Raw genomic sequence first — 25,312 nt, 5'->3', positions numbered from 1 at the left:
TACCCTTTCCTTCAGTGTCACATAGCGCTACACTGGAGAGTTCCATGAAAGTGCTGAAAAAAATATAGTTGGAGGTCTTGGATTTGATCTTCTAAGTCAAGTGAAATTCAGAGCAAGTCCATCCTTCTGGGCTAGGTATGGCCCATGACATGAGCCAGCACTCAACATGCTGAAATACCTTCAGCTATTCTGCAAAACTAAGTGATGCTGTGTGTACTATATATGCTCTTGTTTTAGTCTACTAATTCTTTTATTTTCCAAAACCATTGGAATATTTCTTCTAATCTAACCACACAGTTCTGCAAAACCTTTAAACATTCAAATCATGACAAAGAAAAGCTATTTGTAATAATTTTGTACGTAGCAATGAGACAGCAAATGTGCAGTTACATTGAAGTCTGGCAGAATAATGCAGATTCCTAGTAGACCAACCAACCTCCCTTCACAAGTCAGCCACCATAAAAAGCTATAGCCTGTCCTACTTCTCAGCAAACATTTAATGGCAAAGCGTGGTAACGACATCTCATATTACCACAACCTCATTAATTTCACAGAAGATACTGCAGAACATTTGCTAGCATACTTTGAAGTATTACTGTAAATTATTTAAGCTAAACTACACTTGTAAAACAAATTACTAAATTACATTTTATGTTGCAGAATCCTAGCTTTTTCATCCTCAGTGTTTTCCTAATTGCTCAAACTAAAAATTAGTCTGGAGTGGGTTTGTACGTATCACACTGAGATCAGTACAGCCCTGACCTGATCCCCGAACTGTTTCCTCTGTAGTAACTTTATATGTACTACAGGGCCCAGGTAAAAACTGTGCTAAAGCGCAGGTTGCTCAGCTCAGCTAATGCTTGCCTAGTCTAACATGAGGAGAAGGTCATCTTTCCACAGGTGAGGAGGCCATTTGAGCTCTCAGAGACGTTGGGGATTAGCACTGAGAGAAGAGGAGGAGATCCTTTTCCTGCCGTAGCAATACATCTAAGAGAAATATTAATATTTACACAATACATTCTGGTTTCACCAGAGAACATCCAGAGCTGTGCCTCACCTACTCTTCATGATCAGTCTGCTGTGACATTAACATAAAGGCCAAGCTGTCCCTTCTTTGCAAAGGTGATAGAGGCTGAAGAAAGCAGTTTCACTGGAGAACCCTCATGTTGTGTCAAGCCTGCTCCATAACTTCATTACTGTGGTGTTAAAATACAACTACATCTGACAAGCAAGATAACTGGAGCTGCCAATATCACAGCTTCTAAAAGATTACCGCAGCCAAAACATTCACCATTACCACAGTCTTGCTTGGCATATTAAATCAGAACAGAAATATTGACAGTAAGTTACACTGCTCTTGAACTATCTCTCAGAACTTGATCATTCAGTTGAGGCACACAGGAACCCACACACATTAGAGGGTGATGTGAAAGAACTTGTTTGCAATGTCACTTGGGGTACAGATTGAAAATGCCTTAAATGAACATCATTGAGAGGAGTTGAGGCTTTAGGTTATTAAATATCAACTTCGTGCCAGCAAAATTAAAGACACTAATTTATTTTATAACACTTTGAAGTATTATATGGCATTTTATTTCTTGATAACCTCTCTATGCCTAACCCCATTTAATTTACATACGTAGTTAGTAGCTCATTAACAGCTCATTAGAAACACCAGGAAAAACATGCAACAATAACAAATTTGGAGCAGCAGAGGGGACCAAAATTCTATTTGGGAAATTAGACAGAGATTTCTGCTTCTAAATGACAGATCTATGGTATTTTGCAGTGCTGGGCCTGCAGGGCTCACAGTTATTACACGAAAATAGTAAAAATAACTCAATTTCTATAGCTGACTCTTCTTGTATTTATTTAGACAATACTAGAGGGCAATGTGCTGAGAGATGATCACACAGCACAAGGCAGGGAAGATGCAACATAATGTAGGTATTGCTACAGGTAAGTACTGCATTGAACATTGCGACCTAGTAGTGCTCTTAGGATGATACACAGTTCCCAAAACAATGCTTTTCTGAAACATTATTACTTTTAATATTTTTTTTTTTAGTCATTTGCTTTATCAAAAGAAAAAAAAAAGTGCAGATTATCTAAACATATAGATTATCTAAAGCCACAGATGTCACCAAAAAATGGATGTGCTGGGTCAGATCATAGCTGACATAGCCCAGCAAACTGTCTTCATCAGCAAAGAGGAGCAGCCTTTTAAGAGCATAGACAGCAGTAACATTTTTCCTTGGGTGTTCCTTCTGGCAACGCCAAATCAGAAATTTTGCAGGCAGGCTTAGTGTACATCCAGATTGTCATGCTGAATAGCGACTAAATGACCCTATCTTTCATGACTTGTTCATCCTTGGCACAGAGGCTCTGTTTATACACTAAGATTAAGATTGCTGACTGCTATCATAAAGTACTATTAGGTCCACGGAGGGAAACTCATGAAATACTGTCATCATCTTCTCATAAGACTTCAGAAGGAGCATAGAAACTAGTTCTGCCAGGAAACAGTGCACATTGGAACTGAAATACAACAGCACCACATAAATCTCATCAATAAATCTCAGATATTGAAATATCAAACTAGAGACACACACAGAGTTGATTCAAAGGAAACAGAGGGTAAATGGGTCAAGGAGCCAACCTGGAAAAGTTTTGCACATTAGAAAATAAAACACACGTTTCCAACATGGATCTCAATTTCCAAATGCCAGATTCTGTGAACTCTCTGAAATCTATATGCTCATGTACCCAGATGCAGCAAACTAAGTTTGAGGGTGGCCCTCTAAGTTTTCCTATCCCTCTTCCAGTTCTCCTAAAAGAGAGCTCAGTTGTCTCTTAGTCCTTCTTCATTCTCAGCATAATCCTTCAACTTTCCTTTCCACTAAATTTCCAGGCTTTCTGTTCTGTTTTCCCAAAGTGTTTAGTAAATTCCATAAAGTTTTGTTCCTTCCTCACAGCCCTCTTCCTCCCACTGCTCCCAAGTCTTGAAAGAGAAAATAGGTTTTATTCACCTACTTTGTCATTCCTGAATCTTTTACTTTTATGCTGGTTTAGATTTAAACAGTACTTTTCTTTAATCTGGATTGACTAAAATGCTATTGGAAAGGTACTTGAAGACAATCTCACTCACATACCTTCTCCTTCCTTAGCATAATTTCTCCATTTTCCACTTCATTATATTTAAGGTTTTAAAGAACCTCTACTGTTATCACCACTTTCTCCAGAGGCATTCAACCATAGTGCCCTCTTACTAATTAGCTGGAAAAATACAGCTCATATTTCTTTTCCCTCTTTCCTAATATTTATGCATCCTTCTCCCTTTAGCATTTTGACTTGTACCTCTGCTCCCAAGTGCACTTTTAAGTTAATTCAAGCTGCTTTTAACAATGAAATCAAACAGACTCACCTATAGAAAATGAGTACCCAACTACTTTCCAGGACAGTCATGGCACCAGGATATTTAGATAACTAGGGTTATCACAATCCCCTGCAAGTATAAACGTGTGTGTATGACTACCTGTAAGTAAGTTAGGGGTAATATCCTTCTTGCCATGCTCAAGTCTACTTGCCATCTTCCACACAGATACCTCTTTTGTCATTTATTTTTTTCTTTCTATCACCTACCAAGACAGTAGCTGCTACAGCAATAAGCAGCACCTTAGTAAGGCCATCTGACTTAGACATTTCTAAACTGCTGAGACACTAAAATATTCTCATGCTTGCCTGCTTTTCCTGCATCATGGACTTCCCATTTGAACAAGGCTATCAAACTACCCTCAGCAGCGGCGTCTCTCTAAGGCTCATGCCCAAGCGCGGGGGTCTGTGAGCACGTTGATCTGTCCACCAGAAGCCCCTCCAGGCACGGTGCCCGTCCCAGCTGCGGGGCAGCCCCGCTCCCCATCCCCGGTGCGGTGCTGCCACCTGCTGCCGCGCCGCGGCCGCCGGACCCTCCCTCCCGCCGGTTCGCACTGTCCCGGCCCCTGTTCCACCCGCTCGGGAACCCCCTTTCAGTAGCGACTCAGCAGCAACTGCTGCCTCAAGCGCGGCTCCCCAGCGCGCTTCAGCCTGAGGGCAGGCGGAGCGCAGAGCAGTGGTGCCGGGCGGGCCAGCCGCAGGAGTGTTCGCCGCCGAGCGGGCAGAATGGTGCCGGAGGCACAGCGACCTGCAGGGACAAGAGCCAGCTCCGACCCGCAAGAACAAATGCCGCACAACCGTGAAGATAAAGGAGTTAGTAAGTCTTCAAGGAGATCACTTGCCGATGGGCTCTGTGCTTAAAAGCACAGAAAGTAAGTTTCCAAAGGAAAATACAGTTAAAGCCACAGAATGCAGCTTTTATTAAATCTTTATAACCCCTGGATTAATTCTCCTTCCAGAGTACCAGCAACTGCCCCTGGCCAGCAAAATCACATTTCTTGAGTGCAGACAGTCATTCATTGATGACTCTTAATTTCAAATTAGTCTGAAGTCCACATACATTTAAGACGACTGAAGTGCTACGCTGAAACCTGCCACAAAACTTCTGGAGGGTAGGGGGGTGTTTCATTTTAGGTCACTCGAGAATAAAGAGATGATACCACCTCTGCAGCTAAGGAGCATTCTGTACAAATTTGTGTGATTAAGTGGCATCTTAACCAAGCCATAACTGCTGAAAAGTAAAGTTAAAGTCGCTTTGTTATTTAACCAAGTGCACACCACTGCTCACTGTTTACCACTCTAAATCCTCTTCTACATGTTATGATGCTTCTCATCCTGAAAACCTAATCGTATCTAAGTGGAAGCGCTTTTTAATGAGCTCCCGGTGGATCACACACAAGGCCTTTATAACATCTCTTTTGCTCCAGTCTCTGTCAAATTATGAAGTATTCTTTTAAAAATCTGACAAACAATTTTAAAGTTTTCTGCGTCAATCTTATGTCGATGGCATCTCTTTGGTACAGCAGAAAGAGAGCTGCTTCCATGGCCAAAAGATGAAAGGAATTTCAGGCTCTGGCAAACAGAATAAATCTGTGCTTCAGCAGATGAAGACAATTTGTCGCAATAAAGGGAAAGAAACTGAATTAACTGAGGAGGGAAGCACATGCTATAGTATAATGAAGCAGAAGGATGACCACAGTGATCCTGCAGTTCCTGCACAGTGGAAATGATGCATCCATGAGGTGCCCAAGAAACACCTGCAGATAGCATCTCACTGCAGTGTGTTCTCACACAGCACCCTGTGAGAGCATCTGTGACCAAACACACACTATTGAGGGCAAAAAGAACTCTTCTATGGAAGTTTCCTCTACGTCATGATTTTAGCAAAGAATGCAGAAGCTTTGATCCATTTATTTTATCAACCCACATTTTCCTTCAGCTTCAGCAACTGCTTTGGGTGTTTAAATAAAGTGTTTAAGCAAAGGAACCTCTCAGCTACAAGCAAGACATTTCTGACACCTTGAAACATGAAGTCTAAGCTAGCCATGGCTCTTTCCTTCAATCAGAATGGCCTCAAATGATTACTGTGGAGTTCTTTAGACCTGCACTAACTCAAGTCACGCCTGAACTAAAAACAAACTGGAAGAAAAGCTAGTGACAGTGAGTTATATCTCCAGACTTATCATATACCCACCAGAGTCAGAACATGACTTTCTCCAAGTAGATTCACCATTATTTCTACTGCATGTCACCTTAAAGTCATGAGGTGAGGAAGGGGGGTAGAAAAAAAAAGAATGAAAGTTCAAGAGTTATTTCAGACATAATACAGAGGGGAATCATTTAAACTGTGCTAGCTGTAGGTTCATGCCACTGTAGGTTCGTGATGCTGGATGACTGCATTTCCATTGTAAATACATGCAGTAACCACTGCTCACTGGCATCCAGCAAAATGCAGCTAAAAACATGCCATATCCTGGGATATCATAGGAGAAAGTGACAGGAATCCTGAGGAACAGAGAAATCTAGCACAACACGGATAATGAACTAATTATCTAGGCATATGAGATGATAATGCTAATATTCTCTACAACAGAACTTGAAAATATGAAGCAAGCAGGTGTCAGTGCTTTGTCAAGGAAATCCTCCCTTGTAAAATCAATCTGAAGTGCACACAGAAATAAGATATACAGTGGGGATCAGATACATACTGAATTTGGTCCTTGTTCCCTGTTGCATATTTGTTAAGAGATTTCTTTTTATTACTTTTTAATTCATTATTGTAAGTGTAATCTCAGTCAAGTCAAATCACTTCATTAATTAAAAGGGATTGAAAAGGTCCTTAGCTACCGGATTCCACAAAGGCCCAAAAGCTCAGGCCTGCTTGCTGGAGGTCGTATTTCATTTGCTGCCTATGTCAAACCAGTACCCATCAGTCCTTTGCCAGGCCCCAGAGACAAGCCAATCAATGTCTGCTCACTAAAGCCCCTCACATGAATCCATTTAAGCAATGTGGATGCTTCCTGTCGAAAAAAGAAATGGTCTCTTGGTATCTGTGATAGAAATTAGCCATGAATTAAGAGAAGCACAGTTGTTTTGGAAGAAAGCCAGAACCAGAATTAATAGGCCATCTGAGCCTCTTGAGTGTTGAATCCCATTTGTTAGCAATTCTTTATGAAAGGTTTCCCCTCCCTACACCCGTTCTGACCAGACCCTGCATGCCAGCTCCCAAAACTAAAAATCACATTTTAACCAGCTGGGAAAGTATGAAAAAAAAATAAATACTGCCTTTCATTAAACTATTTTAGAAACTTGCTTCACATTTTTACTGCAATAACCCATTTGCCCTCTGTTTCTTTAAAGTACATTTCCCCGTGACTCATCATCTCTCTGTGTTTAGATGTGGCACGACCGGTGACACAGATGGAGTAGCACTAGACATGAGTTTGGCTAAACATAATTCCAGCAATTTTGGCAGAATCTTGCAAAGGCTTTCACTGTATATTTAATTATTATTATCTGTGTGAATGGAATAATCTCTCTGTTCCCAATCCTCCCAGCTTCAAAAGTTTCGCATATAAGTTTAGTGGAAATGAAATGAAAGAGCTTTTAGAGATCTCATCTTAAAATGCTCTACACTTCCATTTTTACAAGTTGGTTCAAGTCTGGTTTTCTAAAGGTAGTTGAATCTTCTCCAGTTTTTGGTGTCTAAACCTTGGTGATACTGTTGGTGCCATGGTCTAGTCATGGGGTCTGTGGTGACAGGTTGAACTCGACCTTTGAGGTCTCTTCCAACTTTGGTGATACTGTGATTAGAATTAGGGGGTGGGAGGGGAGAGAAGGAAGGAAGCTTGTTTGTTTTCTTTTCAAAACATGACATCAAATCTGATCAAATCATGAAAACATTTATATTTCCCATAAAATTGAGTACCTATTTTACTCTGAGAAGCTTGTGAGAACTCCTTGGTGGGATATCTCAAAAATACACTACTGACAGCTATCCATCTCAATCTCCAGGTGAAGCTATATGATCTAGAAACAGGCAACAGGGTACCAGATGAGCTTCAGTATCCAACCACACAGGGAGGAAAAAAAAGGCATCAGATTTTTTGCTGCACTTATATTACGGTTTGCATTTTTCATTCCAATAGTATAACCTCTGGAACAATGAGATGTTGATCCAGGTTGATGATCAGGCTATAAAATCAATAATTTGTTTATAATATTTATAAGCATAGAATTGGGAATGTGATTAGTTTTAGAATCATCAGCTAGCTCAAAGGCTCTCACTTGGTGATAGTCAACGCTTGGAGCAGTAAATGGAGTTTTAAATAATTTGTTCAGAACACGTTGGGTTTGGTTATGAGCCTGACCTTTATTGGCTTCTCTCCTGCAGACAAGTAGGCAGCTTTACAGCTTTCTCTCTCTCGTGCACAAGCACACATACCATGAACCTGCAGGACAGAGGCCCTAATTTGCATAATTTAATTTTTAATTGTGGCTGGAAAGAATTTTCTGGTTTCTCTAAACAGAAGTAGTCAAGTGATTATTTTGCTACTTCCTGACTTTTCATTTGTTCTCATTATTTTCCAAGGCCCTTTTTCAATTGATTATGTTTTGAAGAACAAATAGCAGAATTTTAACAAACATCTCTGTCAGTCTTTATTCTAATTGCAATATCATTTCATCATTTAGTAAGTCTTGGCAAAAACACCCTACACATTAGAGCACACAGAAGAATCTTGTAAACAACTAGTCTGCCAGGCATCAGCTCTAATTCATTTTCACTTGAATTGCATTGTCTGATTTCATTAACAATCAGAAGACATCAATTTCCAAACAGTCCACTATATAAATGTTCTTCTTTCTCTGAAGGAGACTTCACTATTTAATCGTCTATGATTCATACATATATTTGTCACTAAAACAAAAGCACACAACAATTGACTAATCACTTCAGGGGGAAAAAACATGTATTGTCTGTATTGCTTTGGTTTTTTTAAGCTAAGCTACTTCCAAGCTTTAATCGTGACTGTAGAACAAGGTAATGGACACAAACCCATGGAAAGATTAAAGCATAGATACTTTCAAAGCATCTTTTCCTAAGGGAGATGGAGCATCATCAAGACAACTGTCCCACATACCTTTAGCTAATCAAACAGATTGACATGTCTTCATCACATGGCCTAAGTGGCAAACATCCAGAAAATCCCACACTTTGCTGTAACTGCCTGACCTCATTTTATACCACATGGGGTGTAAACAAACCCTAGCCTTCCTATAAATCTCTTTTCAGATCACTGAAGTTTCTTCAAAGACTGACTACTCTGACTTCAAGAGGAGAGGAGTGAGCCTGAGTTTTTTAAACATCAGGTTGACAGAGGATAGACAATGAATAGCAGTATCAGATGAAGGAGCTCACACAGGACTCCAAGTTTCCTTTGAGTGTCTCTTCTCCCTGAGTAACTGCACTCTATATAGTTTTTCTTACTATAGGAGAGCATAAACAGAGCTACCTACTGTTCGATCATTTAAGAAGAAAGTCTTGTACCATGTGGCATTTACAGTCACTTCAAGGTCCCTTTATACTTCCATGGCAGTTAAAGAGACATTTATATACATGTGAAGCATGAGCCCTTCATTAGTAAGGGAGGGTGGTTTGCATCAATTCAAGTCTAAGACCCATCATTTGTTTGGGGCACTTTTATTACTGGAACCAGATTAAGGTCCTAGTGTCTTGCTGAATCGGTACATATAAAAGCTACATTCCATCCTTGCTCAGAAAAGCGCTTAAACTAGCTTTTCCCATCCTTTTAGACTTCCCAAATGGCAAATGTTTCCTACTTGGGTATCAAAAACATTAGCTTCCCCACATGATCACCTAAGATGCTGTTCAGGTTCACTGTGAAACCAAAATAGTTCCAATGAACAGCTAAAAAGCAATTTTTCTACTCATTAGCTTCCTTTCCCCCCTCTCTCCTTATGTTTCTTTGTTTCTTTCTCCTTCATGCTATAGCAAACTTTGGCAGCACTGTAGAATGCTGATGAGACACATACCTATTGGGTAAAATCCCAACAGATATTTTTGGCCAATACTTGGCATAAACTGCCTCCTCTTTGAGGACTAAGGAAGTTTACTTATCAGGCTGTCTTGAAAAGTTTAATGCCTCATTACGACTCTCCAAAAGGCTTTTAACTAACATCACATTAACAACAAACTCCAGCAACCCTTCAAGCATTCCTCTCAGCAAAGCAGCAAGGTGGATTTTCCTTGGAGAATACACAAACAACAACAAAGGCACTCTTATTCTCTCTCTAAAAACAAGACAGCACTGTATATGCAAAGTCCTTGTTCATTTACTTTGTCACAATTTTCTTTTCTGAGCAGTGCTGGTCAGATGCAGGGTTATCACAAAGACAATGATACAGTCTTCACAACACAGCATTTCCAGCATAGGCAACTCCTGACTTGTCACAGTCCTCAGACCACCCAGAAGGCGGCGCGTCACTCAGGGTCTCTTGTTTACTGTAAGAGGACATCCATCAACACTCAAACTGAAGGCCTGAAATGTATTTCATAGAATCCCTTAGGTTGGAAAAGATCCTTGACTCCATCCAGAAGTAAATACTGATCTTTATTTCGCAAAGAACTAATTCTGTGGCATTTGAGACCTCCTTCTGTCTGAAGATTTACAAACTACTATTCCAAACTATTTCCTACTGGTTTTGAATATCAAGACTCAAAGCAAAATTTTTTATTCTATCATACCACCAGAGAGATGATTCAGATATTTGAGTCAAGCCTAGCAGCAGTCTCCAATTCTTATTTGAAAGTGGAAAAATTTGCAACCACTGGTAAATTAGCTTTGTTAAAGGTATTGTTTACCACATGAAGTTGAAGGCTGGAGTGTGGTAAAACTCCTGTCTAACCTTTTCTGATCACTAGCCTACCCATTCTAAATGATGTCCATAACTCCAGAAAGAAAAAGGACTGAGGAAAAATATTGATGGTGATTTCCAGGAACAGAGAAATATGTCAGATGCTATTCCCCCATCTAAAATGAGACATTTGACTCTTTCCTCCTGGCCTTGAAAGTTTCTTAATATCCCATTTGGTTCCTTGACATCTGAACCAAGTCCCAGGCTACTCCTGTCACAGGAAGGATTATCATTGCTGTGAGCTCAAACGGGTTTGGTTTTTCTATTCTGCTTTGCCAACTTGATGAAACAGTGGTTTAACAAAGGGAATTGCCAACAGGGGAATGTGCTTCATCTTCCAGTCACCTCATTTTTTGAGGTTTAGTCAGCAGCTGTATCAGAACTGTTTTAATTAAATAGGTCACTAAAGGATCTTCTTTTTACCTTGGAAAAGATGTGGTCAGGACTTTACCTGAGCTGAAAGGTTTGAATTTCATTAGAGCTTTAAAGTCACTGGGTTTTTCCCTCACCCATTCAAATACAACCAGCACCCTTTGGTCCAACACATCGATACAGCTATTTGCATGAAGTATTGATTAGAAGTCATTATAATCACAAAATGTTAATTACACCAATTAATTCCCAATCTGCTTGTACCTTAAGCTTGTTTGCTTTCAGCACAGAAGGTTAAAACACCAGTGAATCAGTCTTGGCTTTCTCTCTGAGGACAACTTTTTACACCTTGAGGATTCTCATCCTGTAAATAGCAAATTTTTTTTTTGCACAGGCAGACTTTTCCCCAATGATGTTTCATAACTCCCCATACTATTTTCAAATATCACACAGGGACACCAAACCCAGAAGCAGATTAATAGTATCTTTTGTATAAAATCACGGGGTTCTGTACTAAACATTTGAAAAATGCCTCTCCTAAGCTAACCAGTGTTTCCAAGTAAAATTAGCTACTGCAAGCTATTGACAGTAAAGGCTAGTAAAAAAACCCAGGGTGTGCAAACTACATAGCACCAGGAATCAGAACTTTCTAACAATCACAGCTTTTCTAGAAGGCCACTGTATTTTGAACAGCTAGAAAAGTAAACAAGGAACTTTTTATTTTTAGGGGGGGTAAAAATCTCTATTATAATTACAGATACAAGGCAATGATCTTTGATACTAAAAGGCACTAAAAAAAAAAGGAAAAGGAAAAAAAAACAAACCACAAAACCAAAACACCATACCCACCCTTTCTCTCCATCCCTTGGGAAGGACTTTGTTACTCAGAGGAAACCACCTAGCTAAGAGTAAGTGTGCAATCCTTTGGGCTTGCACCCTTGCCTCTCCAACATCATTTCTTTAAAGACGAAAGTCTGGGGACCTGGCTGTAGGCCCCATCAGAAAGAGAAAAGCAAGCGAATAGAGCTGACAACCAGAGCCTAAGCCTGCAGCAACTACTTTATACCTCCTTCTCTATCTCCTTAAAGAGCAACAGCAGCAGCTGATAAGAATCTCAGACCCTCATCCCCAATGACATTGGAGAACAGAGAGAACTCAGGCTTGAAAGACATCTCTGGCCTTCCACACATCCTCATGGGCTGGAAGATTTGGACAGGAATCAGACCTATTCGCTGAAGGGTTTTGTCTTGTTATACTCTGTTGTTTCTGTGGGAAGAAATTATCTGCATGAAGAGCACCCAAAACACAGACTATTAATATCTTCTCAGCACTGGAAATCATAACCATCCATCAGAGGATTATCAAAGACTGGTTTATGAATGAGTCAGACTACAGACCCAATATCATTTATGAGTTAGTGCAGACATGGATATTTCATGCAGGTCAGACAAAAAGAGCATACGATTTTCTGTCACAATCATTTATGAGGTCCTGACCTTAATGTAACCTCTCTTCACAGTGCCTATGACTTGTTTTCTTTGGTAATTCCTGTGAATTAGCTTTTTTGCTTAGCTGTCTGAACTAATTTTTATCACATGTAAAAGCCCTTTCATGAAGCAACAGAACAGCTTTGCTTCTTACCTTTAAAAAAATCTCTCCTTTTTTTCCCTGTGTATTGATACAATTTCATAGTGAGGACAATTTTACATAAACTATTTTCCACTCCACTGAATGTTATGTCGCTCTGCATGAATATATTTCTTGGTTGATGATAAGGCAAAATATTGCTGTAAATGCTGTATTTTCGTAAATGTTATTCTTTGACTTTTTAATGGATTCATTCCATGCATATTATCAGGTCTTACTGATGGACCTGTATTAAGCTGCCAGCGTATTTTCCCTCTGTTGTCCCCAAAACCTTCACCTGTGAGTCAAAGGGGGAAGAAGAAAAAAAAAAGAAAAAGAAAAAAGGACCACTAGCTCTTCTACATTTTAAGGTAAAGTGATCAAGGTGGAACGAGAGGCTCCAATGACTTTTGAAATTCCATCAGTAACAGAGAAACAGAAAGGAATTTGATACTTCAAAGGAGTAGGTGGGAAACAGGGATTTTTCTTTTTTATTTTTTTTTAAAGGCATTGAAATAATAACAACACAGAATGGCCAAACTCAGAACCAGCTGTATACATGGGTAAGCTAAATAGGTGCCAGGCCCAGCAGAAGTACAGCAGCTGTCAGTTACTGCTAGCGTACAGCATACAAGAAGTCCCTCTGATTGTAATGCTAATAATGCAGGAGATGAAAGGCAGAGTGACTTTACCAAATTTAGACTTCTTTTAAGTATCACTTGGCTCACATTGAGACACATATTTTGTTCTCTTTTACATTAGTTTAAAATCTAAGTTTTGAGTAATTGACTCCAGGGTTATAGTCTTCTAAAGGAGACTAAAGATCAGTGCTGCCTAGACGTGTTTCTGGAAGAAGCCCAAGAATATTAGCAATAGCTACATATTTTATTCTAGATTTTAAGTATGTTGGGAGCCATTAAAGTGCATTAAATCCAAATGCAGTGACTTTGATTCTTCATTAACATATCTAAGCCACATTTTTCCTTGGCTTTTTAGAATTTGTCATTATCAATATCTTCTCATTTGACTTCATCCATTTTGTCACTGTCTAATTATAAACCTTCCAAGTATACCCTCCTCATCAGTGCCCTCATCCTTAAGGTTTCTGAATCATCATACAAAGTTCTCACTACTTTTATAAAGGCATTCATTATTGCAGAGACTGAACTTCTGAGATGCAAGTTTTGTCACTCTCTGGAAATAACAAAACCATAGAACTATTTTCAAGCTACACTAGATTTGTTCTGAGCCACTGTCAAATATGAAATAGGAAGTAACACATACTGTAGCCTTTAATCATTTAGCTTGCACAATTACATAATAAAATAACACAGAAGATAGGTTGAGGACAGTTCTGTCCAGCTTCCTGTTTACCCATGAAAATTGTCACCTTTGAAAAGGTATATCAAAAAGTGGTTCTGCTAATAACCTCATAGCAGAAACAGAAGACCTTGGGAAAATAATTTGGCCAACTCCTGTTCCCTTTCCCTGGAAATGCACACCTGCTAATTTAATTCAGAACAAGAAGGGTGTAAAGTATGTGCACTTGCAGGAGAGTTCTGCAACAAGACTTCATATAGGACAAGGATAATAGTTTTGAACTGAAAGATGATAGACTTAGTTTAGGGAAAAAATTCTTCACAGTGCACCTGATGAGGCACCGCAACAGGCTGCACAGAGAGGTTGTAAATGCCCCATCCCTGGAAACATCCAAGGCCAGGTTAGATTGGGTTTTGAGAAACCTGGTCTAGTGGAAGGTCATTGCAGGAGGTCCAAATTAGATGAGCTTTAAGGTCCCTTTCTACCCAAACCATTCTATGACACCCAGAGAGACTACAAAGGCAACAGACTCTCACATTCTTATTTGAGTTACTATTGGAATCATGTCTCACAAAAGGCATGAGTTAGGAATCAAAGACTTCTGATCTCCAGCTAGTTTTAGTCTGTGTGCTCACTGGTTTATATAGGCCAACTGAAAACATGTCCCTCTGTGAGGCTGGAAGCCTATCACATATATAGACAGGTAGTAAAAGAGATGAAGTCATCACAAAGCAGTCCAAATTCATTTGATCATACCTATTTCTGAGCCTGCAGTCTTCCACAGTTTATTTCTTCAGTCCACCACTGCAGATCTAGTTGAGGATGTCCCTGCTTACTGAAGTGGGGGTTTGACTAGATGACCTTAGGAGACCCCTTCCAACACAGACCCTTCTATGAAAACACAACCGTTTGGGAAAATTTTAGCCCTCATCTTTAAAAGCTTTCATGGCATGGGGTCCAAGACACAAGTAACAGTAGCAGACCATAGATAAGACATTTCATAAGAACCAAGCAGTATCTCACTCAAGCCTTGCACATAGTAGTAGAGGTGGAGCTTCAACTGTTAAAAAGACAAAACGTGGATGATAAATGTGCCCCATAAAACACACATTCATAAGGAGCATCTGCTTCAGCTTTGGAAGACCAATCAGGAAATCCTTAGGAGAGTATGCAGCTTGGAGGACTACCCATAGAGATTTCAGACAATCTTTAAAACATTAGAGTATTCTGTTATTTCTCAACTAGCATTTGATTCTTTCACTTCTGAAGCAGATGGTAGCTCAGAGATGTTTAGTGATAGGATGTTCAGTCCAAAAGTTCCCTCATGGTATTGTGAGGCACCACTATGGAGCTGAATTGGCCTGAAATGGAGGAGAAAGGGAGTCATTAGCAGTAGCTATGCATACTAATTAGGTAGTTACTGGCACAGAAGCAATGAATGTACCATCACCTTGACTTAGTACACAGAACATTTCAGCTTCTACTGTTTAAGGTGTCCACCATCTTGCTTCATATTATCTAGTGCTAAAGTCTTTATTCCTAATTAATACTGGAGTTGCAGAGAATCTGAACAACCTTCTGCCCAGTGAGCAGGTTTTTATGTCACTATTAAAGCTATTAATCTAGGAACAGTGTGTAGATTTGCAAGCTGTGTGTTTCTCTGCTGTGGGGCACAAATTTGACTAGGGCTTCAGAGTCATTGCAATAGTCAGCTGAGTATAGATCCTAAATAATGCTGCTGCTAAAAGAGTAATTTAATCCCAACATGCTTGGAAAGAGTGAATAGCAAAATGAAATCAAGTAGTATTTTTTTCTCTCAGTTTGGCACTACTGTAATTAGTATTGGAATACTGACTCTAGTTTTAGCATCCATAGCCCAGAAACACTATTAATAAATTAGAGGTGAGACAAGCCTCAAGAACAATAAAAATTTGGAAGACACTCCACCATTGCTGCTGTACAGCTCAAGCTACACCTGAACAAGGGAAGGTTAAGATGTGAACACTGCTTGCAGTTTAGTATATAAATGAAGAACAAATTTTGTCAACAAACATCTTCAAAGCCAAAAGACAAGAAATCTTAGTGTCAGGAAGTCAACATTGGCAATAGATAGACAAGTACTAGAAGTGAATCCTATTTGAGAGCTACGTTTTAATAATATTGGACCTGACCAGCATCTTTGGGGGTTTCTCACTAGCCCTTTTTCAATGTCTTTTCTAACATTTTTCCTGTGCTGTAGGATCTAGATAAGTTCTTTGAATCTTTCTACTCTCCTATTCATGAAATGCCTGCTGGCATCCATTCACCTTAGTTTTACTGCTGCCATATAGTGGGCTAATTTGGCAAAGATTTTTCCTTAAGATCATCTTAAATCCTTCTCTAGGCAGGACTGCTGCAAAACTCTTCTCTCTAATGTCTTGTACCCCAGCTTCTGTTTATCACTTCTAAACATTCTCCACCACCCACCCCCTTTTTTTCCAATTTTTAACATATTCAACATGTTTGCACAGGTAATCACCTTCACTTCAAATTTTCTCTCTCATTGAATAGCTTTTCACTGACAAGTGATGAAGCTCAGCATTTTCCCTGACATCACTATTTCATAGTTCTTCAGCGCTGGAACCTTCAGGAAAACCGAGAAGCTTTGTCCAAATAATTGTCAGTGTGCACTTTAACTTGCTACTCTACTATTATAAAAATGGAAAATTATTTCAGAACAGGAAAACTAGGTTTTCAAACACTGGCTTTCTTTTTTTTGCACATGCAGTTATTTGCTGGCACAATATATCACACACAGATGGCTAAATATATGATTGTATCTCACTGTAATTTACAGTAGTACATTAGAGGCTGGGCTGAAATTGTGGTCCTACAGGTCTAACCTGAGCCTCAAAACCCCTAAAATGTTTAGAATTAGTACACTCATTTTGGCATATTATGACTAAATAGTATGAGATAATATGTAATATTATCAAAGTTGACTCTTCTCGAGCTGACACAGGGTGCATTACTGATGTAATAGCAGCCTTGTTTGCAAAGCATTCTTTATCTTTTCCTTGTCTGATGCTAAAAGCCTTGCAAGTTAATCGGGGGACAAGATTAGGACACAGTTTGCTTGGTCATCCTCTCTCCCCACCCCACCTTCCAATATTTGGTGATTTGAAGAATCATTGTTGGTTTGTTTGTGTTTTCTTCAAATTTCCTTCCCAGTAATTTTGATTCCTTTTAATTTTTGCACTAGGAGGACAGATGGCAAAGACTCATAACAGAGATCTTTACAATCCAATCATTGTAACTAGGTTCTCTCATCCTCTCCCTTTTTAATTATTAACAGAACAGAGTCATACTATAACAACTTGTGACTGAGTAAGCAAAAAATATTTCCAGTTTTAGCCACAATACCTCCAGCTTTCCTTAGCCATAGGAGATGTGGGGCAAAAGAATATTCCTAGAGCTGGGTTTGGCACTTGACATTTCAACATTGGGCATGTGCAAACAATTATCCTCACCACATCTGCCCTAAGGACTATTACCTGCAGTATTTATCTGCTTTGTAAGGAAGCTCGCAAAGTAAGTAATCACAAAGCAAACTGGAAATACGACCTCCATTAATCTTACACTACATGCAAATGCTTAATTTAATTTTCCCATCAATTTCCAAATGAATGAGGCTCACTGTATTGACAAATAGTTGTACAAAGAGCTTGGCCTTCAACTTTGCTTGAGATAACGCTTCCACATTAACGTCCTCAACAGTATTTCTTATAGGCTTTGGAAGAACATGGCAAAAAGCTCTTAGATCTTAGAACACATTTACACACACACTTCCAGCCAACAAGGCAGAGAAGCACTTAAAGTATGTGCACTTTTAAACACCAGCACAATATGCCTCAGAACTGAAGGCACTGGCACTAAAACTTTATTGAGATGTATTATCAAACAAAAAGAGGTATGTGCACAAAGATCAGAAGCTCACTTCCAGCATACACAGCTCACATGATACATTGGTAGCCTTGTCTCTTCTGCTAACAAGTTTTCCATATTTAGTGTTCCTGGAGAGAACCATTTAATTAAACACAGAGACTGAGAGAGGCTGTTCACAACAAACTAAATTTCATTTTGGTTTGCTTCCATTGTCAATGAACATAAATTGTAGAGCTATTAAAGATAGAACTCAGTCAAAGTTTCACACCGCTTCAGCAAAGCAAAAGGGAGTTTAACTACACACATATTGACATTGCAGTCAGGCAGAATATATGGCTGGAGTGTACAGTCATATGTACTAGGCTTAATCAAGCTAATTTAGTCAGCAGAAGGGAAGGCACAGTAGAACAGGCTTAATGCATGTTTAGGGTAAGCAGAAAGCCAGAAGGGCATCCAGGAAGCCTGTAGAGCCTACACTGCTGCCATCCATACCTCTTGTGTATGCCATTTCAAAGAGACAGAGTTGGAACTCCTAATTCTCAGGGCAGCTCTGTGCCCTACATAGACTCTGTAGATATTGCAGGGGAGAGGAAGGAAGAGGACTAATTTGCATCAGCTGGAAGATGCACTTGCTGATCAGGTTGGGAAGACAGCATCCAACAGTCACCTGTTAACATATGCCTTACATCTGAGCAAACAAGAGCTGATGCAAGAGTCAGGTGTTTGGCTCATTGTTAGAGCTTCTCACACTGAGAACTTCCACCTAGCCAGGTGACAGATTTAATTCCTTTATGTTCATCACATTGTCCAAAGCATGTCATTGCATTCAATTTTCATTCCATGCAGACAAAGTGCACCACATTCATTCCAGAGTGAAGGAGAACAAAGCCCTTATGTTAGAGAGATGATAAATGGAATGGATGCATCTTTGACAGTGCCAGCATCTGGAGGCATTACTATTTTAGCATTTACTTTGTCTAAAGATTTTTTTCCCCTCACCTCCACAAAAAAAAAAAAAACAAGCCAAAGAAACAAAAACAAACAACAATGTGATGTAGCAAACCATTTTTACAGAGCTAAGCATGTATTTCAGAACAGCAAATGACATTCAGAAATAAGGCTAGCCCCAGCTGTGGGAATCCAGCCCCTACAGATGAGAGGTAGCAGATTCTACCTAAATGCCACCAGGACGGTGAATACATGTGAAGAACTAGAAGGTAGTAGTGATAGCATCCAGAGCCTTTCATCATTGCCATGTTGTGCTTGCACTAAGGAATTTGTCAGATCTGAGACACCATAAACTGTCAAGAGCCTCAGATCTGTGTGATCTGTTGCAGCAGAATACTAATAAGACTTTATCATAATTTGAAGCCAGGCTGCCTGTGGCCATTTTAAGCACCTGAGCTAGCCAGTATCCAGTGGCAATTCAGATACTTAAGTTGAAGACTGATGACATAATTGTAATACATCAGCAAGTGAGGCACATTGTACATAGTCAAGATTGAGTCATTGTTTCCAAAACAGATGGTTTTTCTTTTTCTTTCTTCTGCAAATATGGACAAAACAAGATAACATTTTCTTTGCACTAGTGACAGGTAAAACTACACATGGCAAGGAAAGAAATCAAAATCCTAACATACCTTCTGGTCTGGAAATCTTCCCAATGATATCATACTCCAGCATTTTAGAATACAACACATAAGACAAGTGATAGCAGCCACTAGAAATGTGCTGAAAGGATAGCGAGATGCAGTTTCTTTTATCAGCAGTATGGATTAGTAACCAATATCAGGATGACCAGCAAGAAACCTGACAGGTTTTGTAACATGCAAATGATTGATCTCTATTATTCACTATTCAGCTTCACTGGCAATGACAACACTAAATGCACGATAGTCACAAGGGAAGTGGAAAGGAGTTACAACTTCTTTACCCAAAAATATTCTTCCATCCTTACTTAGTGTAGCTTCTTATTACATCAAGATATCACTACCCTTAATAACTGTTGCAAAAAAATTGGTTTTTAAGTTACACCCAAATTTCTGTATATAGAGAATCATAGAATCAATAAGGTTGGAAAAGACCTTGGAGATCATCAAGTCCAACTTCCCTGGGCAGCCCATTCCAATGGCCAACAACTCTTTCTGTGAAGAACTTTCCCCTCACCTCAAGCCTAAACTTCCCCCGGTGCAATCTGAGACTGTGTCCTGTCTTTTGGTGCTGGTTGCCTGGGAGACCAATCCCCACTTGTCTACAACCTCCCTTCAGGTAGCTGTAGAGAGATAACTACTCCATCACCCAACCTCCTCTCTCTCTTCCCTCAGGAAAAAAAAAAAAAAAGCCCTAAAACACATTTCTGTTCCCAAGAGATGAATACCCTGCAATGTCCTCTCTCTGTATTCAAAGCATCTCCCAGACCACTTCCATGTACAATCTCTTTTCTGCATTGGCAGCAACTGGTCTTCTCATTTTAGACAGTTTGGGGGAATAAAATTGTTCCAAAAAATAGTATTTTTTTTAAACTGTAAGAGGGTTGCAAAGATGTTCTCTATCATTTTGCTAAAGTTAGCAACAGTTTTCCCTTTCGCTGCACTGAAAAATTCCTCAGTTAAAGAAGAAAGTAGAGAGCATCAACTCAAGTATGTTTTAAGTGTTATTCTAAGATTTAAGAAGGCTGAATTTATAATACTGTTTTCAAAAGACAATTCCTTTCTAGCTGGGCAAACTATGCACTCTGAGTTTGGAAGCACCCCTGAGTGTACATGGTTAATCTCAGCCCTATTTGCTTCTATTTAGTGTCTTTTATCTGTACCTTTGCTTTGGCTAGTTAAACTCCAAAGGTTTTATATTAGGGTGGTGGGGTTTTTTTTCCATTTTTTTCACTCCTGCTAAAGTAAAAGATGACAGGTAATAATATAATGTGTGGTAGAAGGAGAAGTGCTGACAGACATTGTGTTACTTTGCTTCAATTAGGCTCTAATTACTTCTTCTCTTCAATTAGAAAAATCACATGAACCAATTATGCCAGATAATGTGTGCTTATCCTATTCAAACTGCACAATGGGTAAGGTCTATTCACATTGATTATCTTCAATTTATGCTTTTAGCCTTTTTTTCTCTTCTGTCTGCATGGCCCATTACAGTTTTAAAGTGGAAGCTCTTAAGCAGTTCACAGTATTATGATATCATTCATAACAATTGTTATGTTTTGATGGAAGAATAATTTTGATGCCTTGAATGCAGAGGGGAAAAAAATCTCTTTGGATTGAATGTATTCCAATTTTGCTATTTTGGTTAACAATATTCCCATGGCTTTTTAAATAAATATGATACAATGTGGTCTACTGTTAATGGACAGAGCTCAGTGAAACAGTTGGTTCTATGGGAACAAAGACAGATTTCAGAAGCAAACAGAGGGTATTGAACTCAAGAACTGCTCACTCATTGTCAGCACAGAAGTATCAGTCCTAAAAGCCCTATCAGGCCTCTCATGAAGGACCTGAAGAGTGAGAAGCAATCAACAAAGTGACAAGCATAAAACCTAGAAGTAGAGAAGCCATAAGAATGTTTCTCATGGAAAATAAACATGGAGAAAATCTGATTCAAACCTCACCAGTCTTAGTAGGCACAGCATGTTATTAGAGCGTTGTCCAAATGTCTCTTAAAAACTTGTAGGCTTGGGGCATTGGTCATCTCTCCATAAAGAAGTGGTCCTAATGCTTCTAAACCTTTCCTTACAAGGTTTTGAACCATTCCCATCACTCTATCACTAGATACTGGGGAGAAGATCCCTCTCCAGTTCCCCTCCTCAGGAAACTGTAGAAAGCAATAAGGTCAGCCCTCATCCTCCTTTTCTCCAAGCTAGACAAACCCAAAGTCTTTAGCCACTAGTCTTAGCCACTCCACACAGGACATGCTTTATGACACTTTTGCCCACTTTGCTTCCTTGTCCAGGATGCATTCAAAGATGTTTAGATCCTTTTTAAATTGCAGGGCCCAGAACCACACACAGTTCAGTTCAGTGAGCACTGGAGAAAAAAAAAATCAGCAGTGGAAGGTTTCTAAAATAAGGGACAAATTCAGAAGCACTTCTTGATATTCACAGGGAGAGCCCAGGAGAGCAGCTTAGCCTAGGCACTTCTTAATGGGTATATTAAATGAGGTTAAGTCCTTTCTAGAAGTTTTTCAATATGTTAAAAATCAGTGGGGAATTAAAGACTCAAAGACATAGTTAAATAAACCAACTTGGGATGGCACAGCCATTGGGTTTTGTTTGTTTGTTTTCTGTGGTTTGTTTGGTTGGTTTTTTTATTAACTTTCAGTCAAGAACACAAGGAATTAAGGCTCCAATCTGTGAGTACGACAAATATGAGCACACATAAGGTATAAAATTGCACTCTTTTTACATACATAATGCATACATTCCCTAAAAAGAAGGCTACCCAAGAAGAGCAAAACCATACCGCAGTGAAATAAAAACAGGGCAGAAGCTAAGGAGTTAAAGTTGTTTTCTATAATGTTCTGAACATGAAATGTGTGTTTGTCAAAATGTAATTACAAAGAGCTCTTTATATTACATGTTATAATGAATGCCATAATGGAAGTTCAAACATCACAGGGAAAATAGTTACCTATGACAGGCAGAATCATTTTTCATTGAATTATAACTATAAGATGTAAACAAGTGAAGTATTTGTGAGACCCTAGTTATTCTAAGAAGTTACTACAGACTTACACACAGTTTAGGTCAGGTAAGCCTGTATCTACAAACTCTGGCTTGGTTAATAAGATTCTCTAACGAAAATGATCTGGAAATCTCAGCTTTGAAATTTCCCCTTCCTCCATCCCACAAGTTTTTGAAGTCCAGATCTAGGTCCCACTAAAGTCAAGGTCTCTCAACCACCTGCTTTCCCTGACAGCATAAGGGAGAGCAGCCAAGTGACAAAGTTTTCTCATAACATTTTTACACTGGTATAAATTAAAAAAAACTTAAATATGAGATGCCAAGAGACTTCCACTCCATCTGCCAGATCAGAGACAGGAACAAGTTTAAATGAAGGCCTAAACTTTTGGAGGCTGATTTGAGCAGAAACATTTCTCTTCAGAATCTTCCTGCCACCATTCAACCCTCAGTAAAATTCACAAAGCTTTTCTGAAGTTCGAGAACGCTTGTCTAACATTCCTGAGTGTTAAAAGTGACAAAGAAACAGAAGTTAAATTTTTTAAGATGCTTTTTGCACTCAGAAAAAAATGAACAGATTTCTTTTTGAAGGCTAGACTTATTTCTCAATGGCTCACACTTCCTCATCAGTTGATGGACATTAGTCGTGGCAGCTCTTGTCAAGTTAGAGTGACTACAAACCTTTAAAACTGTTTGCATGGATGCAGGACTGAATTGATACAACTGTTCCATATCTTTTTAATAAAAAGGGTCTACTTCTGTGAATAGTCTTAAAGATTCAGCTGGACATGCCAATGAGTTCTGTCTGAGCTTGGACGCCGGGTGGCAGAAAGGTAAGGAAGGTCATCATTTGTTTTAAATACAAAAGATGGCTGGAGCACATCAAACTGCTAAACATTTCTCTTATGTGGTAGAAATAAACCACTGAAAGCAACAGCTTACAGTTTCTGTCATTATGCTGGCTTCCATCCAGGAAGAGGAATAAATAGCAGTACCAACAGTTCTGTGAGTAGGCTACTTTATTGCTAAGGAAAAGGAAATCCTTCTCTCTAATCCAGAGGGCCGCATTAGTGGAGGGGTCACACAAAAAGGGCTTCTATTGAGTTCAGATATGCTCTTACCTTAATAAAGCTGAAACTTCTCTTTACGTCTCTTCAGCAGTAATACATGCTCTTCAAATGGAAAGGAGGAGGAGGGAGGGGAAAAAAATTAGAGATCTTGCCTATAGTTACAGTTACTGGGGGCAGGTATGCTACAGTAATAAAAACAAGGCCAAGGACACAAGGTATCAGTTCAGCGAGGAAGAAGTTTTCATGCACACAAAAGAGAAAACTTGGATTTTCTTTCAAAATGTGTGTGTGCAAATTCATTGTCTCTTGGGTATTCATAACGGTTCAGAAGTAAAATGCAGTTTATGAGCATGAAGCATTCTCATGGCTGATTTAAGGTATTGTAAATTGCACTGCATTTACCCCTTATAAATACTACTTTAAAACAATTATGACCTATAAGTAAATGCTTTTACTTGAAATGTTACTTTTTATAGCAGACACTATACCTTTATCATTTGCCTCAAAGTTTTAGAAACAGATTACAAGACAGACAGAACTGAAATATTTTGCCCATGAAAATGAATTCAAGTCTATGTCTCTTTGCAGATTATTACCCATTCTTGATAAAGGGGCACAAGAAATTCTGCATACAGATGGAAACAAATACACAGGTCAACAGGGACCAGACAGTGGAAGCAGACACCCAGAAGAAGCAGGAGACAAGATGTGCAAGATTTACAGCATTTGTTGCTTAGTTTTAAACACAAAAAAACCAAAGTAAAATAAAAAAAATGTTAAAAAATCCAAGACTTCGGATTTAAAAATACAACTCAATTCAAAATGCAGTTATACCAAAAAGTCAGCTTTGAAATGAATTACTTGAAATTACTTTTAGCACTAAAAGAAAGAAAGGTTGATGCAACTAAGCTGGAGAAAAACAGGCATTTTCTAGGCAAACTCTGCAGCAATCATCAAATCTAATAAAGCAGCAGATTTAGTTTGGGGGACTTAAGTTTAAGAGTTAATATTATGGAACTGCATCAGGGAGGAATACTATGGTGTGAATACAATGGTATTGTCTTTTTAAACTCCTATACAATTCCTGGGCATACTTTGATAGTTTTTCTGGCTAACCACCTATCTTATAAATCAGCAGGAGGCTTGGAAAGCAGGAGGGTAGGAGGGTGGAAAGGTTTCTTCCTCCCTAAATTTATATATACTCAGCTATTCTTTACTAGTGTCATTCTGAACAACTTAGTGATTTATGGCGGGAGTTCTATAAAACTTTTTGTAAACGCCCTGTATCTCTCCCTCAAAAAAAAAAAAACAACTACCTAAAAACCACACTAAAAATTGAACAACAGTTCCAGAAATTAGGTTCAGACCCCAAAATGACATATAAGTTACCTCTTTTTTTCCCCTCTTTAAACATCTGTGCAGTCATTATTCCTTACCTTCAGGCAGGTAAGGGAAATGCAATGCCTCACTCCATGGGTCAATAGAACAAAAACAGCAAAAAAATTTCTACTGAAGTGGGAAAGTGGCTCCAAAAAAATTTTGGTACCTGTCATAATTCTGCATGTTTCTGCACAGTCTCTCTCACTGAAGACATCTTAGGCTGTCTGTTATGCCTGCTCTCATAGGGACAAATGATGAAAAAGAAAGCATGCACATCACTTCATCAAAGCCACATCACTTCATCAAGCAGGCTTTGAGTACTAAGCCAAATTAAATATTTGTTCACATGCCCTAAAGAGTATTTTGGACCTCTGCCTTTCATTGCTGGAAAGGCTAAAAGGCTTGTCCTTCTTCTAGCCCCCTTCTCAGAAAGGAGGCACTGATAATACACTGGTATAATCCATCCTCTCTCCAAGGATTAGGTCCGATTCTTTCCTCTTCCACAGCAGCAAGGCAAAAGGAACAGAATCCAAAGGCCCTACTGGAGTTACCTTTCTTGCTTTCCATGCCT

This window comes from Melanerpes formicivorus, unplaced genomic scaffold, assembly GCF_026170545.1.
Source record: "Melanerpes formicivorus ecotype bairdi unplaced genomic scaffold, bMelFor1.0.p_v2 SCAF_16, whole genome shotgun sequence".
Taxonomy (NCBI): domain Eukaryota; kingdom Metazoa; phylum Chordata; class Aves; order Piciformes; family Picidae; genus Melanerpes; species Melanerpes formicivorus.
Note: the sequence above shows the minus strand (reverse complement) of the source record.